Below are 15756 nucleotides of genomic sequence, written 5' to 3' on the forward strand. Positions count from 1 at the left end.
GATGTTTCAAAATCCTTACTCTGTAAATAAGCATATTTTAGTTTTCTCCTCTTAAATACTTTTTTACCTAGGGAAGGAGCCTTTAGGGTGGGGAGGGGTGGTTCTCAATCTCTCTCTTTAGCTAGCAGAGTAGCGTGCCTTTTCTCTTCATACATCCTATGTTTGTGGACACAGTAGCCATGCTTCATGGGGAGGTCAGAGCTGTGGGTACAGCGGTCTTGCCCTTAGACATCCTTGGACTCTTGTCATTTGCTGCTTTCAATGAATCAGAGTGACAGCCCTTTGCAGCACGACAAAGCCCCAAAAGCTCTGGGATTTATCTCCCCTTCGATGATACTGTATTTTTTTTAGCATTAGAATGTGTTACAGCATTTGAATTAATTTTGACTACGCTCTGGCTTTGGAGAGGAATCATTGCAAATAGACACTGGTACTTTTTGCACTTGACAGCGAAAAGTTCTAAAATGCATGTTTTATGCTGTTAGTTTTAACCAGTCAGGAAAATTTTACGCACCCGGTGTTCGTTATTTTATTTCTGTATGCCTTTTGTTTAGGCTGCCGGGTTTAGCTTTTATTAACTCCTTATTCTTGCTACCTAAAATCCATGCTGTGTTTAATGGCATGCTTCCCGAGATACTTAGCGTGTAAAAAAAAGCAGGCTTTTGACTTTTTTTTTTTTTTCTTTAGACAGCTTCATATTGAAGCTGAGACTTACCATAAGCAAGATGAGTGGCAGGCCTGGGATGCTGTGTCTTGTTACATGAAGCTATTGCCAGAATCTCAGTGAATATAACATTTGAGAAATTTGTCTTTGTATATTCATAGCAAATAATGACAATTTAAATGAGAATTACATTATTGCTCTTCCTGTGTCATATTTTTTTATTTTTAAAAACAAATTTTTAATGTTTATTTATTTTTGAGAGAGAGACAGAAACCAAGCTCAAGCAGGGAGAGTTCAGAGAGGGAGGGAGACACAGAATCCGAAGCAGGCTCCAGGCTCTGAGCTGTCGGCACAGAGCCCAACAAGGGGCTGGAACTCACTAACCGTGAGATCATGACCTGAGCTGAAACCGGTCGCTCAACCGACTGAGCCACCCAGGCACCCCTCTCCCTGTGTCATCTTTTACAAAGATTTTGTGCTTCATTTCCACTGCTGAATTGTTTACTAGTAACATTAAAAGGAATTGATAAATCATTTTTGCTTTACATTTTTTATATAATCAGGTAACATGAAATATAATTTGATGTACAATTTTACCTGTTACAGAGGACATGCTAATTATAGTGGTATATGTACAAAACATTTTGGCATGACAAGGGGCCGAATAAATAGCTATTTTACTTAAAAAATAATAAATAAAAATAAGATAAAATTACAGTGTGATAGCATTCACACCATTCAGCTAAGCAGTATTCAAAAGAGTGGCGATACCTGTATTAATCATCAAGGCGGTCAAACGAAATACCACAGACCTTTACTTTCTCCCAGTTCTGGAGGCCAGGAGTCCAAATCAAGGTGTCGTGGGTTCGTTTGCTTCAGAGGCCTCTCTCTTTGGCTTGCCAACGGCCTGCTTATGCCTGTGTCTTCACATGGCTTCTTCTATGTACCCATGCAACCACAATGCCTCTTCCTGTTCTTATAAGAACGCAATCATATTGGACTTTGCCTAAGTTACCCATTGTAAGCTCATTTCTCAGTTCTGTATACTGAAGATAATAATAGTCGCTGCTTCAGAAGTTAGCTACAGAGATTCGATTAGATAGTTGTTTATTTATTTATTTATTTATTTTTCAATTGGATTTTTATACAAACACTTGAAACAGCGCATATAACGTGGTTAGTAAAATGTAGCTATGTCACCCAAGTCCAAGCTTCCTCTGCTCACACTACATGACAAGCCAATAAGTCGAGAGGCAAGATGCCGGGGGCAAAGCAAGTGACTTTATCTGGAAAGCCAGCAAACCTGTGAGATGGCAGACTGTTGTCCCAAAGAACCATCTCCCCCCCGCATGAAATTTGAGCTTCTTTTATGTTAGGAAAAGTGGGAAGGGGAGGGAGCCAAAAGATGACTGACCTCTGATTATATCTGAGGAAGGTGTGTAAGTTCTTTGTCTCTAGTCAATTGATCTTACTGTAGAGGAATCTAGTCATATCATTTCTGTGAATCTTAAATATAGCATAGTCATTTCTACATGTACTTCCTTATTTCCTTGGGCGAGATATATTTCAGGTGAAAAGCAGCAGTTTGCAAATCTTAGCTGCAACATGTCTATGTGCAGGGCCAAGTAGAAGTTTCTAAGCTCCAGGGCACAGTAGCAAGGAAACAGAAGCAACGTGGAGCTAGTCATGCTAAGTTATAATTCCCCAACATCAACGTTCCGTTCCATAATCTTGAGGGATCAGGACAAGGGGACATCACCTCTCATCTGACTGCTTCTTGTTGGACAGGGTCAAAGAGAGGCAATTGTGGAATAGAACAATTTGACCAGACTTATGAAATATTCCAGAACGCTCTTTTTGCCATTGGGGTCTTAGAAGCAACCCTAGGCATTTGTCCCCCTAAAATTGAATGAGTTCTCTTTTTTAAATTCCATTTATTTATTTTATAAGTTTATTGATTTATTTTGAGAGAGAGAGAGAGCACAAGGAAGAGGGGCAGAGACAGAGGGAGAGAGAGAATCCCAAGCAGGCTCTGTGCTGATGTGGGGCTTGAACTCCCAAACCATGAGATCATGACCTGAGTCAAAATCAAGAATCAGACGCTTAACCAACTGAGCCACTCAGGCACCCCTAAAATCAAATAAATTCTTTTAGGAATCCAGGGAAAGGGCCTTGAGAACCAGTTTCCTATTCTGATTCACGTTCCAAGGTTTGTTGGAGGCAAGTAGTCTGTTGTCTAATTTTGTCAATATGGGTTCTTCTGAGGAAAAAACGTAAGTGCAGCAGGTGGTGTTTAACTATCGTATAGACTCTGCCTTGTTCAGCAAGCACCTGGGTAATTAATAAGAGGCATTTCTAAGGAAACAATAGAAAAACACAGCGTGGAGCAAATTATAAATCTAGTGTCTGAGTCTAAATGCTGCCAATAAGAGGATTTTTAGGTGCTGCACTCAAAGCATCCTCAGATGGAGTGAGTGCAGGCAGACATAATCTGATGGATTTTTCTGGTTCATAGTGGCAATGACTCTGGTGATCCTTCTGAGTGGCCCACAGAGTGATGGGAGCTATTGCAACAATTTCTCTGATATTTCTCTCACATTGTCCAGCTTCAGTTTGCAGGGATGTAGGAAAGACAGCAGTTTTAGTTCTCAGGGATTTCAAGTCAAGAGAAGGGAGAAAATTGGAAACCTTAGTTTGGAGAGTCATAGCTAGATAAGTAGGAAGAAGAATTCAGGTTCTAACCCAGTTTCATAGGCAAACAATCAACACTCAAAGACAACCAGAACTAGAATCTAACATCCTCTAACATCCACAAAGGTGTGTTTTTGAAACATAATTTTTCTCTCTGAAATCACCCTCCTATTTATCAGATAGCCAGATTAAGACTAATTTATTTGTAAAATAAATTTAATTTTAACACACCTGGCCTAATTATTTACATAAGTGTGGCAAGAATACCACATAGGTCTTTTCATTCTGCTTTGCTGGAATGTTTTTTGGTTTTTGTTTTACCTTGTTTTTTGCTTTTGAGAGAAAAAGTGGGCACACATGTGCCACTGGGGGAAGGGCAGAGGAAGAGGGAGAGAGAATTCTGAGCAGGCTCCACATTCATTGTGGAGCCAGACACAGGGCTCCTATCCCACGACTGTGAGATCAAGACCAGAGCTGAAATCAAGAGTCTGATGCTTAATCAACTGAGCCACCCAGACACCCCTGCCGGAACATTTAAATAAGGAATTTCAGATTGAACTTTTTCATAGCCTCCCAAGGCCAGAAGCCAAGCCAAATACTTGCCATACCTATAGCTTTGGGTAAATTCCTCCCTTCTAGAGGTCTCCAAAATATCCTGAGATTCCTACATTTGCCAAGAAGTTACCTTCTTTACTCACTTGGTAAGGCTGCTGGGAGTTCTGTAAGCAATGTATCAAGCCAAAATTTCCGAGGGGTTCTATTGGCTCCCAAACTCAACTTTATTTCTTTAAAGGTGTCTGGTCATATCTGAGTCTCTGCATGCCTCTCAAATATGACATTCCAGTCAAAGCCTTGGTAATCTAACCAATGTTTTCAATGGTGTTCTTTTACCAGGAGATTTTCATTGAACTTAAGCAAAAAACTATAATTGCCATGAAAGAATACTCACTGAGAGTTTCTGAATTCTGGATGGTTCAGGTAGGGAGAAATCATCAACATGTCAACGTGTTTACTTTCCAGTTTCCTTAAACTGGAAAAGCAAACATTAGAGAGCTGTCAATGTTTCAGACAAGAGTAATAAAAACCATAATCATCTTTCTCAATTCTTGTTCTTGTTACTAATTCTTGTTACTAATTCTTGTTCTAATGTTACTAATTCGTGTTCTTTTAAAAAAAAAATTTTTTTATGTTTATTTTTGAAAGAGAGAGAGAGTGTGAACAGGCGAGAGACAGACACAGAATCCAAAGCAGGCTCCAGGCTCCGAGCTGTCAGCACAGAGCCCGACGCGGGGCTTGAACCCACAAACTGTGAGATCATGACCTGAGCCGAAGTTGGATGCTCAACTGACTGAGCCACCCAGGTGCCCCTCTTGTTCTGTTTGAATACAGTTTTTCCATTAGTTCTGGAAATTCTTAGTTTAGTTTTATGATCTTAAAGATATGAGAATCTTGTGTTTGTCAAAAGTCCTTTTTCATGAATCTCCTTAAAACTGAAACACATTTGTAAGTGTATCAGCGTGAAATAATAATTGTAAATGACAAAAGCTTCAAAATGGCCATGGTTAAAAATCTGATGGGATTTCATTACATTGTAGTTGATAAGGAAATTTGGTTATTTTTGTGACACATAACATTTTAACAATTAGGAGTACATGTGATTACCTTATATCAGGGCACATTAAAACTTGAGGAATTTTATATAATTTTTGGAATAGTTACAGCATTTACCCACACAATATAAGCTAAGAGGATTTATCATCATTTCTTTGACAATGCTTCCCATGTAACTTAACATACAAAATAAACAAGCCTAATTGGTTAAAAAGACTTTATTTAGAATTTGAATTTTTTCATAAGTTTGTTAAAAATATCAGAAAGTTTAGGGGCACTTAGGTGGCTCAGTTGGTTAAGTGACTGTCCGACTCTAGATTTTGGCTGAAGTCATGATCTCAAGGTTCACAAGATCGAGCTCTGTGTTGGGCTCTATGCTAACAGCATAGAGCCTGCTTGGGATTCTCTCTCTGTTTCTCTCTCTCTCTCTGTCCCCCTCCCCTGTTTGTGCATGTGTGTGTGCTCTCTCTCTCAAAAAATAAATAAATAAACATTTAATTAAAAAACTATGAGAAAGTGGGGCACCTGGGTCGGTTAAATGTCCTACTTTGGCTCAGGACATGATCTCACAGTTTGTGGGTTCAAGCCCTGCATCAGGCTCTGTGCTGACAGCTCAGAGCCTAGAGCCTGCTTTGGATTCTGTCTCCTTCTCTCTCTGCCTCTCCCCCATTGCACTCGGTCTCTTTCTCTCTCCCTCAAAAATAAATAAACATTAAAAAAAAAAAAAACTATGAGAAAGTTTTTAAAAAATCAGATTAAAGCACATACCTAAGTAGGATTATAGCTCATTATGAAACTTAATGTTTAATTATCTATTTAGCCCAGGTGGCAATAAGAGATTCTACAGAAGGATATCTAGTTGTTAGCAAAACTTAGGTCCTTTAATATTGGGAAGATTTAGTTTTCTTAAGTAATCAAAGACCTGATGAAGACAAAACATAGATATTTTGTTCTGGGGTAGATTAAAAAACAAAAACAAAGACAAAAACAAAAACAAAAACAAAATCACCCTTTGTTCATAATTTCTTATTAAGACTAAACCAACAGTCCAAGGAAACGTTGTCATCTTAACAGAGAGACAAACCAAATTCCAATCTCTTACTAGTGTACTGTTAATACTCATTGACTCCAATTTTATTCAGTCCTGACCATGCACACATACCATTCTTTTCCAAAGATTCTCCTTCACAAACTTTCTACAGCTTTCTTTTTCATTAGATTTTGTCATAAGGCTTCCCTCTCTAAACAATCAGTCTCAATTTAGGACAAAATCACTTTTTTCCCCCTTCGATAAAAATGTATTCTCACATTCTTATAGCTTTCTTACAAACCTCCTATTTTCCCTGCATACAAAGTTGCTTTCCTTATCATTTCTCACAGTCTCGATCACATTTAATGGAATTTTAACTTTTAAAACCTTAATCTCCAGTGAAGACTAAATAGTAACCAATTTTGAACCATTACGCCAGAATTCTTTAGAACTCTCGAAAATTTATGGAGATATTTCTTAATTTCTAGAAATGTGTTTTTTCATGGTACAACTTTCAATAAAGCATAAAACATGTTTACCAGCAGACCTAAATTTATCTTTAGTTTCTCTGTAATAAGAAGCCAAAAGCAGATAAACCTATGTTCAGGAATGAATGTTTCAGTATTTTATTTTATTTGGAAAAGACTTATATATCCAATGAATTCAACTGAATTTACCATTTAACCTAGCAAAACTTCAAAGTTTCAGGTCACCAAAGATTTTGGAAGCTATTAAAAAATCTACCTATAAACCTTTTTATTTATTTAACATATTTGCTCTTAACAATTACCCATGAAGGGGAACCTTGGTGGCTCAGTGGGTTAAGCATCCAACTCTTTTTTTTTTTTTTTTTTAGTGTTTATTTTTGAGAGAGAGAGAGAGAGCACACGCGCACACACACAAGTGGGGGAGGGGCAAAGAACGAGGGAGACACAGATTCCTTAGCAGGCTCCAAGCTGTCTGCAGAGACAGACTCAGGGCTCTAACTCACGAACTGTGGCATCATGACCTGAGCCGCTTAACCAACTGAGCCACCCAGGTGACTCTTGATTTCAGCTCAGGTCATGATCTCACGGTTCCTGAGATGGAGCCTTGAGTCAGGTTGTGCACTGACAGTGCAGAACCTACTTGGGGTTCTCTGTTTCCCTCTCTGTCTCTGCACCTCCCCCCCCCCCCCCCCCCCCACCATTTGTGCTCCTGCTTGGGCTCTCTCTCTCAAAATAAATAAATAAACAGTGAAAAAACATAATTACCCATGAAAACTTTGTGAGGCAGAAAAAATTAACCACCATTTGAAGTCATTTTTGCTGACAAATTACAACAAAGATAACATGAGTTTATTTGACATTTAGTCAACTTTGGTAAAATGAAAGTTTTATATTTAATGCTGATAACTCTAAAGACATGTCTATTTTAATTATATCAACACCTTTGAATTTTAGTTCTCCAAACATCATCCCAGATTATGTGAACTTGAAAAACATTTGGGTTAGTTTCTCTCTTTCTGAGTTTTAAAATGCCCAATTTTTATAAGCACTTGCTTTTAAAACAATTAAGTAGAGCTCCTTTCCAAATTAATTTTGAGCAATAGAGAAAATATCTCACATTTAAAACTTTTACAGACACATATACACAAACAAGATATAAACCAAATCTAGCCTTTAGTTCATTAATATTTTTGGAGAGGACATTAAAGACCCAATTTCCAAATATCTCTTTTTTACCAAACAAACCTAATTGCAAGATAGCATTACAATTTATGAATCCATTAATTAGTCATTTCCCATTTTCCAATTAGAACATAGCTGGTTTTAGGGGCACCTGGGTGGCTTAGTTGGTTTGACTTCAGCTCGGGTCATGATCTCTCTCTTCGTGAGTTTGAGCCCCACACCGGGCTCACTGCTGTCAGCCGATCAGCACAGAGCCCCTTCAGATTCTGTTCCCCTCTCTCTTCCTCTCCCCCATTGTTCTCTCCCCATAAATAAATAAATATTAAAAAAAAAAAAAGAACATGGTTGGTTTTGTCCAAAGTACCACAAGCTGCATCAACAAACAAAATGAAGCCCAGAGTATCTCTGTGAATATTCATTCTTCGCCAAAAGTAGGATTTTCACCAACTGAACTAAATGGCTTTCTAAACCAGTTAAGAGACCCAAACCAAACCCCTCTATTTGGAGAAAACAGAAGGGGAGGAAGAAAGCTAAGAGTCACTAATATTTGTAGAGATCATTAAAGCCCAATTTCCAAATATCTCCCTTTTAGGAAGCAAATCTAACATGGGTAAAACTCCAACGATGATTCCCCTCTCCAGCAGGGTGCCCAGGACAAATGCAAACAAACATCTTTTGTTCCCCAAGGAAAAGCCAGTACAGAAGGGAAGGGAGTTCCTGGTTGTACATGCAGGAATGACTTACCCTACTTTAGGGTCCATCAACTCACAGTTTGTTGAATTCTTGTCCCAGCAGCCTAGTGCAGGGGCAAGTCAAAGAAGTCAAGTCCAAGAGGAAGCCCCTGGAACAAATTGTCCCGACAGTTGCTAGGGAATCCCTGATGCAGGCCAGCTGGCTGTGACCTGGCTGGCTTACTAAGTCTGTAAAAGGGTCCAAGCTAGTCCTGCTCACCTCGGGACAGGCCAATAAGTCGAGAAGCAAGGAAAGCAAAGCAAACCAAGGAGATGCGGACTACTGTTCCAAAGAACCATCTTCCCCAGCCCCCCAGCATGAAATTCAAGCTTCTTTCATGTTAGGAAAATGGGGAAGGAAGGGGTTCTTTTTTTGGGGGGAAGGGGTTCTTCAGAAAACATTCATCATATTTATAATATTTCCCATTGAGGCTTTTCCTTTAAAATGCCAACACATTTTATTTGTATTTTATTTGTATTTATTATTGTTTTGTTTTGTTTTCTGGCTTGTTTTTTTTGGGGGGGGGGGGTGGAGAATCTTAAGCAGGCTCCACACTCAGTGCAGAACCTGACTTGGGGTTTGATCCTATGACATTGGGATCATGACCTGATCTGAAATCAAGAGCCAGACGTTCAACTGACTGAGCCACCCAAGTGCCCCCAAAAGTTTATTTTATTTTTATTTAAAAATGCCAACACATTTTAGGGTACCTGGGTGGCTCAGTCCATTAAGTTACTGACTTCAGCTCAGATCATGATCTTGCAGTCTGTGGGTTCGAGCCCCATGTCAGGTTCTGTGCTGAGAGCTCAGAGCCTGGAGCCTGCTTCTGATTCTGTATCTCCCTCTCTCTCGCTGCCCCTCCCCTGCTTGCTCTCTGTTCCTCTATCTCTCAAAAATAATAAACATTAAAAAAATTTTTTTTAATGTCAACACATTTTAAAATGAAATATATGTGGGGTGACTGGATGGCTCAGAAAAGCATGCAACTCTTGATCTTGGGGTCATGAGTTCAAGCCCCATGTTTGGTGTAGAGATTACTTAAATAAATATTTTTTAAAAATGAAATATATGTGCTCATACAGGACAAAAACAGATGAAACATAGCCATTGAATATATAGGTTGCTGTCATTTGGAGATACACAAAGAAGAATGTTCTATACAAAAACACATATAAAACATATAAATATTTGCTTTTATTATGTATAGACTATTTGGAAAGATTCATCAAACTCCTTAAAAAGCCTCTACCTCCTGAATGAGCACAAAGAAAGAAGCTGCTACTGAAAGCTTGTCTGTTGCTTATGAGCCTGTGGAGGTTGAGAATTACAGAATGAGTTTGTGAATTAGAAAACAGAGAAAGGACAGTTTCTGGAAACACCTCCTTTAAAGGGCTGAAGATATTAGAATAGGCTGACAGAAAAAGCCACATCTGCTCAGCAAATCATGCATCTAATTGAGAGAAACGACACGAGGATTTTTCAAAGCATTCAGTGGATCCAGAAACCTGATCACTGATGGAATTAGAGGGGAGTTTAAGTACAGGAGTTGAAGGAGGTGGGAACAAAGGACAATCAAATCTAGCTTTTGCCCAGAAGATGCAATCAGAGAGGAAGATGGGGAGTGTCGGGAGCCTGTCACTTCCCTGAGGTTGATTGCACCTGGGGTCTTTCCAAACGGACAAAGGATGGGAAACTCCCTACAAGATTATAAAGCTAAACCGAGTCAGATTCTTAACACAACAGTTAACAGAGAACATGGACTATGTTGCATCCTCCCACGCAGAGCGGGCAAGACTAAGTGCTAGGCCAGGAAGGGAGGAGCCTGCAGTCCCGGGTGGGTGGAGCCTACAGCGGCCCCTGAGGCCTTAAGAACTCAGCACAGCTCCCAACCCAGCACAGAGCAAAGACCTGATCCTGCAGTGGGCACGCAAGCGTGTCTCGGGCCACAGGTGAGCACGCACTCAGGGAAGGGACCAGAAGGAGAGGCGAAGCAGAGCAGGAGCAAGGGCCAGGCGAGCAAGCTGCAGACCAGGGACTGGGGTGGCCCGCGCGGCTGCCTCACCGAGGTGGATGAGGGCGGGAATTCGGGAACTGACCGAGTTGCAGTGATCTGGGAGGCTTCAGACAGGTCCGGAAATGCTCGGTTGGGTTCATTTACAAGAGATTTTGTAGCCTAAAGAGTGGATAATTTAGTGGGTTCAGAGAAGGAGTCAGTAGGGGAAGTGGGCAGCTGTGGGTGTGCATGTGACTGGACATTGGCTCCTCACCTGGACCCCACCTGACGGAGGTGTGGGAAAGTCCCAGGGGCTTCTGCTGAGCACCTGCTGTGTGCCAGACGCCGTGCTCATTGCAGTTCTATTTTCTTCTTTTTTTAAAAAAAATTTTTAATGTTTATTTATTTTTGAGAGGAAGAGACAGACAGAGTGGGAGCAGGAAAGGAGCAGAAAGAGGGAGACACAGAATCTGAAGCAGTCTCCAGGCTCTGAGCTGTCAGCACAGAGCCTGATGCTGGGCTGGAACCCACAGACCATGAAATCATGACCTGAGCTGAAGTCAGACGCCTAACCGTCTGAGCCACCCAGGTGCCCCTGCGGTTCCATTTTCTTAACCGGTGAACTTTGGTGAAGTGTTTATATATGTGTGTGATTACTTAACTGAAGATCAATTAAGTATTTGCTGATACTTTCATATGGACACATATACACCCAATTTCTTTTTATGTTGTGATCAACTATACGGAATTTCTTTGGGTGATAATCACAAGATTTATTAGGTGTGCCAGGGATTTTAACATGATTTTATCCAATATTAATCTAATTTTGAGGACCATGTTAAGAATAATCAGGAAATCTATAATGAAGCAAGCCAATTAAGGGAAGAGCGTTACAAACAGTGGAATTCTGTGTCACGCCAAGTTCCTATTATTTAAAACCAAAACATCTAAAAGGTTGATCTCGGTTTGTATTTGTACTTACACGTAAATAAAAAGGGAAGATGAGGATAGTTACCCTTGTTTCAGGTGTCCCTGAAAGGGTTGGGGATCAAGCAACTAGCCCCAGATGACACAGGTGAAATCAGACCCTCACAACATCCAGGCAGTGAGACCTTTCCTCAGCCTCAATCCGGAGATTTCTGTGGGGTTAGAGGAGTGTGGCCAGGGAAGGTGGGGGTGGGGCTGAGATGGTTGGATGGAAAGAGCATGTGGGCGGATTAGGATCACAGAGGAGAGGACTGCAGGGACCAGGGGGCTTTGAGATGGAGAGAAAGCTCAAAGGAGGTAGTAGAAGTTGCCTAGGTTAGAAAGGGAAGATTAGCCTTTAGGAAAAAAAAGCTTTAATTACAGAACAGTTCATTTACCTATAATAGTAGGAAAAATTATAATGAATTCCCATGTACCAGGACACCTCTGTGTACGATTATAAATTAATTTCCAATCTACGTATAGTCCCAGCAATTCTCCTGTGCTATCAGTTCGAGGCAAATCTCTAGGCATCTTCAGATTTCATCTGCAGACAGTTCCTTGTATATCACCTAGAAGATCATTTTTAAGTGATGTCTAATACCATTATTGCCACTTAAAATAATTAGCAGGTTTTTATGAGATATTCACCTTGCCAAATTGAATTCTATTTTTATCCTGTGTTTTTAAATGTTTATTTATTTTTGAGAGAGAGAGAGAGAGAGAGCAAGCGGGGGGGGGGGGGGGAGGGGAGAGGGGAGGGGAGGGATAGAAAGAGAGGGAGACACAGAATCTGCAGCAGGCTACAGGCTCTGAGCTTGAATTCAAGAATCGAGAGATCATGACCTGAGTCAAAGTCGGACACTTAACCGACCGAGCCACCCAGGCACCCTTTATCCTGTGTTTTTTTTTTTTTTTAATTTTTTTTTAACGCTTATTTATTTTTGAGACAGAGAGAGACAGAGCATGAACGGGGGAGGGTCAGAGAGAGGGAGACACAGAATCCGAAACAGGCTCCAGGCCCTGAGCCATCAGCCCAGAGCCCGACGCGGGGCTCGAACTCAGAACCGTGAGATCATGACCTGAGCCGAAGTCGGCCGCTTAACCGACTGAGCCACCCAGGCACCCCTAAGTCTGCCTGAATCTGAAGTTTCCCTGGGAGACAGGCTGAAGGGATCTGACACCTTGGGATGGACGGGAGAGTTATAAGGGTTACAGCTGAAAGAAGGAAGAGAAAGACTGGCTTGGCTAGGAGGGGGCAGTGCACACTCAAAACAATGGTTAGCCTTTTAAAAAATGTTTTTATATAGAACATGCTAAGCTTATAAAATCAAAAAATAGTATAATGAACCCAATGTGTCAGTTTCCTGGGGCTCCATAGCCAAATACCACACGCCAGTTGACGTAAACAACAAAAATGTGTTTTGTCACAATTCAGAGGCTGGAGGTTGAAGATCAAAGTGGCATCAGCTTCGGTTTCTCCTGAGGCCTCACTGGCTTACAGATGGCCTCCTACTCACCTGGCTTTTCCTGTACGCCTGCCCAAACCTGTATCTCTTCCTTGTGTAAGGACACCAGTCATATTGTATTAGGCTTCACCTGACCAGCCTCATGGTTAACTTAATCGTTGCTTTATAGACCTTACCACAAAATAAGGTTACGGGGGTGCCTGCCTGGCTTAGTCAGAAGAGCGTGTGATTCTTAATCTCAGGGTCATGAGTTCAAGCCCCACGTTGGGTGTAGAGATTACTTATAAATAAATAAGCTTAAAAAAAAGAAGACATTATTTTAAAAAGTAGGGTCACAGTCTGAGGTACTGGGAGTTAGGGCTTAATCATGAATTGGGGAGGGCACAGTTCAGCCAACATCTCATGTATGCACCCAGTAATTATGCCCCCACTCTTCCCTATCCCTCATTATTGTCAAGCAAATCCTAGATATCATAGGGTTTATAAGTAAATATTAAACTATGTCTCTTTCAAGTATATGTAGAGTCTCTTCATTAACAAAACCACATTATTCCCCTTCTTTAAAATCATCAAGGGGCGCCTGGGTGGCTCAGTCGGTTAAGCGTCCGACTTCGGCTCAGGTCACGATCTCGCGGTCCGTGAGTTTGAGCCCCGCGTCAGGCTCTGGGCTGATGGCTCAGAGCCTAGAGCCTGCTTCCGATTCTGTGTTTCCCTCTCTCTCTGCCCCTCCCCCGTTCTTGCTGTGTCTCTCTCTGTCTGAAAAATAAATAAACGTTAAAAAAAAAATTTAAAAAAAATCATCAAATATCCACTATTAGTTATGCAAATAACTACAATTATCTTTTTTTAATTTTTATGTATTCGAGTACAGGAAATAAACCTCATAAAACATCGCCAATGATATATGTGCTCCTTATCTCTTTAATATATATTCTTTTTTTCCTCATTATTCTCTTGAAGGAACCTGGTGAATTGTCTCACAGACTTGCTCGCATCTGGATTTTGCTGTGTCCCCACGTCATTGATTTCCATCGCCACCTGGAGTTGTGGCTCTTTCCTTAGAAGAGGATTACGTAGCAAGCTTCGATTCCCAGCCATTGAGTAAAGGTTACAAAAGTGCCAGCAGAGACTGATTGGGGGCTGTAACCCCTGGCAGCTGCTGCAGAGCTGAAGGGAAAGGAGCGGAAACAGGCTCGAGTGGCTACAGTGTGTTGCACATCCGGGAAACCTGCACCTCCTGGCAGCTTTTGAAGGAACAGAGAGAAGGCCGAAGAGTCATCGGCTGCTGACTTTTCTAGCTCCCAGAGATCCAGGCCTTTCTGAAGGGAGTTTCCTCAGACACACACCCTGACCACGCAATGGCCTTTGCAGCCTCCCTGGCTGAGCTCCACGCAGAGGCCAGCTGCCCCCTCTGCCTGGATTACCTGAGAGACCCAGTGACCATTGCCTGCGGGCACAACTTCTGTCTCCATTGCATCCAGCAGTGCTGGGAGGATCTCCAGCACATCCTCCCCTGTCCTGTCTGCCTCCACCACTGCCCCGACAGGAACTTCAGGAGGAACACGCAGTTATGTCACGTGACTGGTTTTGTCCGGCAGCTTCCCGGCGCCAGGAGCAAGAGGAAACTGCAGGACGAGAGACCCCTGTGTGAGAAGCACAATCAGGTCCTGGCCCTGTTCTGTGAGAAGGACCTGGAGCTGCTGTGTCCCCAGTGCAAAGCCTCCTCCGACCACCAGGACCACCCCCTGACGCCCATTGAGCAAGCTGCGGCCCGCCACAGGAAGAAGCTCAAAAGCTACATTGAGCCCCTGAAGAAGCAGGTTGAAGATGCCGAAAAGGGGTTAAAAATGCAAGTCTCAAAATTATTTCAGTTGAGATGGAAGGTCGAAAACCGAAGATACAAACTGCACTCTGAATTTGAACAATTTAGGCATTTCTTGGGAAAGGAGCAGGGTGCAATTCATATTAGGTTATTAATTGAAGAGAACCGTGTTCAAGAAAAAGTAATTGAAGGCAAAAACCAGATGTCAGACTACCATTCCACACTCAGGAGTCTGCTTAGTGCAATAACCGAGAAGTGTTTGCAGACAGACATAGATTTACTGACCGGCATTGAAAGTATCCACAACATGTACGAACACCTAGAGACCCCAGCAGCCTTTTCATATAAATTAAGGAAGGAGATTTGCAGTCTCCCGCCACAGTATTTTGGGCTGCAGAAAATGATCAGCACATTTCAGGTCGATTTGACCCTCGATCCCGAAACTGCCCATCACAACCTTCTTATCTCGCAAGATAGGAAGACGGCAACGTTTCAAAAGATGAAACCGAGTGGTGCTCGTAATCCCCAAACATTTACTTCTTACCCAGCTGTGCTGAGTTGTGAGGGATTTGATGCTGGCAGGCATTTTTGGCAGGTAGAAATAAGAGGCCTAGGCGAATGGTCCTTGGGTGTGTGTAAGGAGTCTTTCCCCAGAAGGGCTCTTATATCACCAGTGCCAAACAATGGCTGCTGGCAAATCCAGTTCTGGACCAGTACGGATGGCACAGAGGATTCGGTAAACCTCAAGCACATTGGCATTTTTCTGGATTATGAGTTAGGAGAAATTTCGTTTTACAATTTGAGTAATAATTCACATTTATATACGTTCAGTGAATTTTTTTCAGAAAAACTTATGCCTTATTTTTCCATTGGGCCGTCTTCAAAATCGCTTACGATAAGTCTAGTCAAAGATGAATCCTGAACCACCTTGTAAATCATTCTGTCTGTTCCGTGTTCTCCCTATGTTAGTGGAAAATGCTTGCATTAAAGAGTCTGAGTTCATTTTTGATGTTTGAAGCTGATGTCTTTTAACCCTTACCCCTCTGGCTCCACCCCCTGCCCCGCACCTGGATAAGCTGTTAGGACAGACTGGATGTTCCTTCACTGG

The 15756-nt window shown here is 41.7% G+C and overlaps 1 long non-coding RNA gene across 1 annotated transcript; it reads right to left on the minus strand.

Annotated features, from left to right (window-relative positions):
- Positions 1 to 1119: 1119 nt before the first annotated feature.
- LOC128776427 (uncharacterized) lies at positions 1120 to 15290 on the minus strand. Its single transcript, XR_008421472.1, has 3 exons — positions 15193 to 15290; positions 4305 to 4385; positions 1120 to 1634 (listed from the first exon to the last, which is right to left on the minus strand). It is a non-coding gene; the product is annotated as an uncharacterized LOC128776427 (long non-coding RNA).
- Between the last annotated feature and the right edge of the window lie 466 nt (positions 15291 to 15756).

This window comes from Panthera pardus, unplaced genomic scaffold (genome assembly GCF_024362965.1).
Source record: "Panthera pardus isolate Hobbes unplaced genomic scaffold, ASM2436296v1 HiC_scaffold_13, whole genome shotgun sequence".
In the NCBI taxonomy this organism is placed as follows: domain Eukaryota; kingdom Metazoa; phylum Chordata; class Mammalia; order Carnivora; family Felidae; genus Panthera; species Panthera pardus.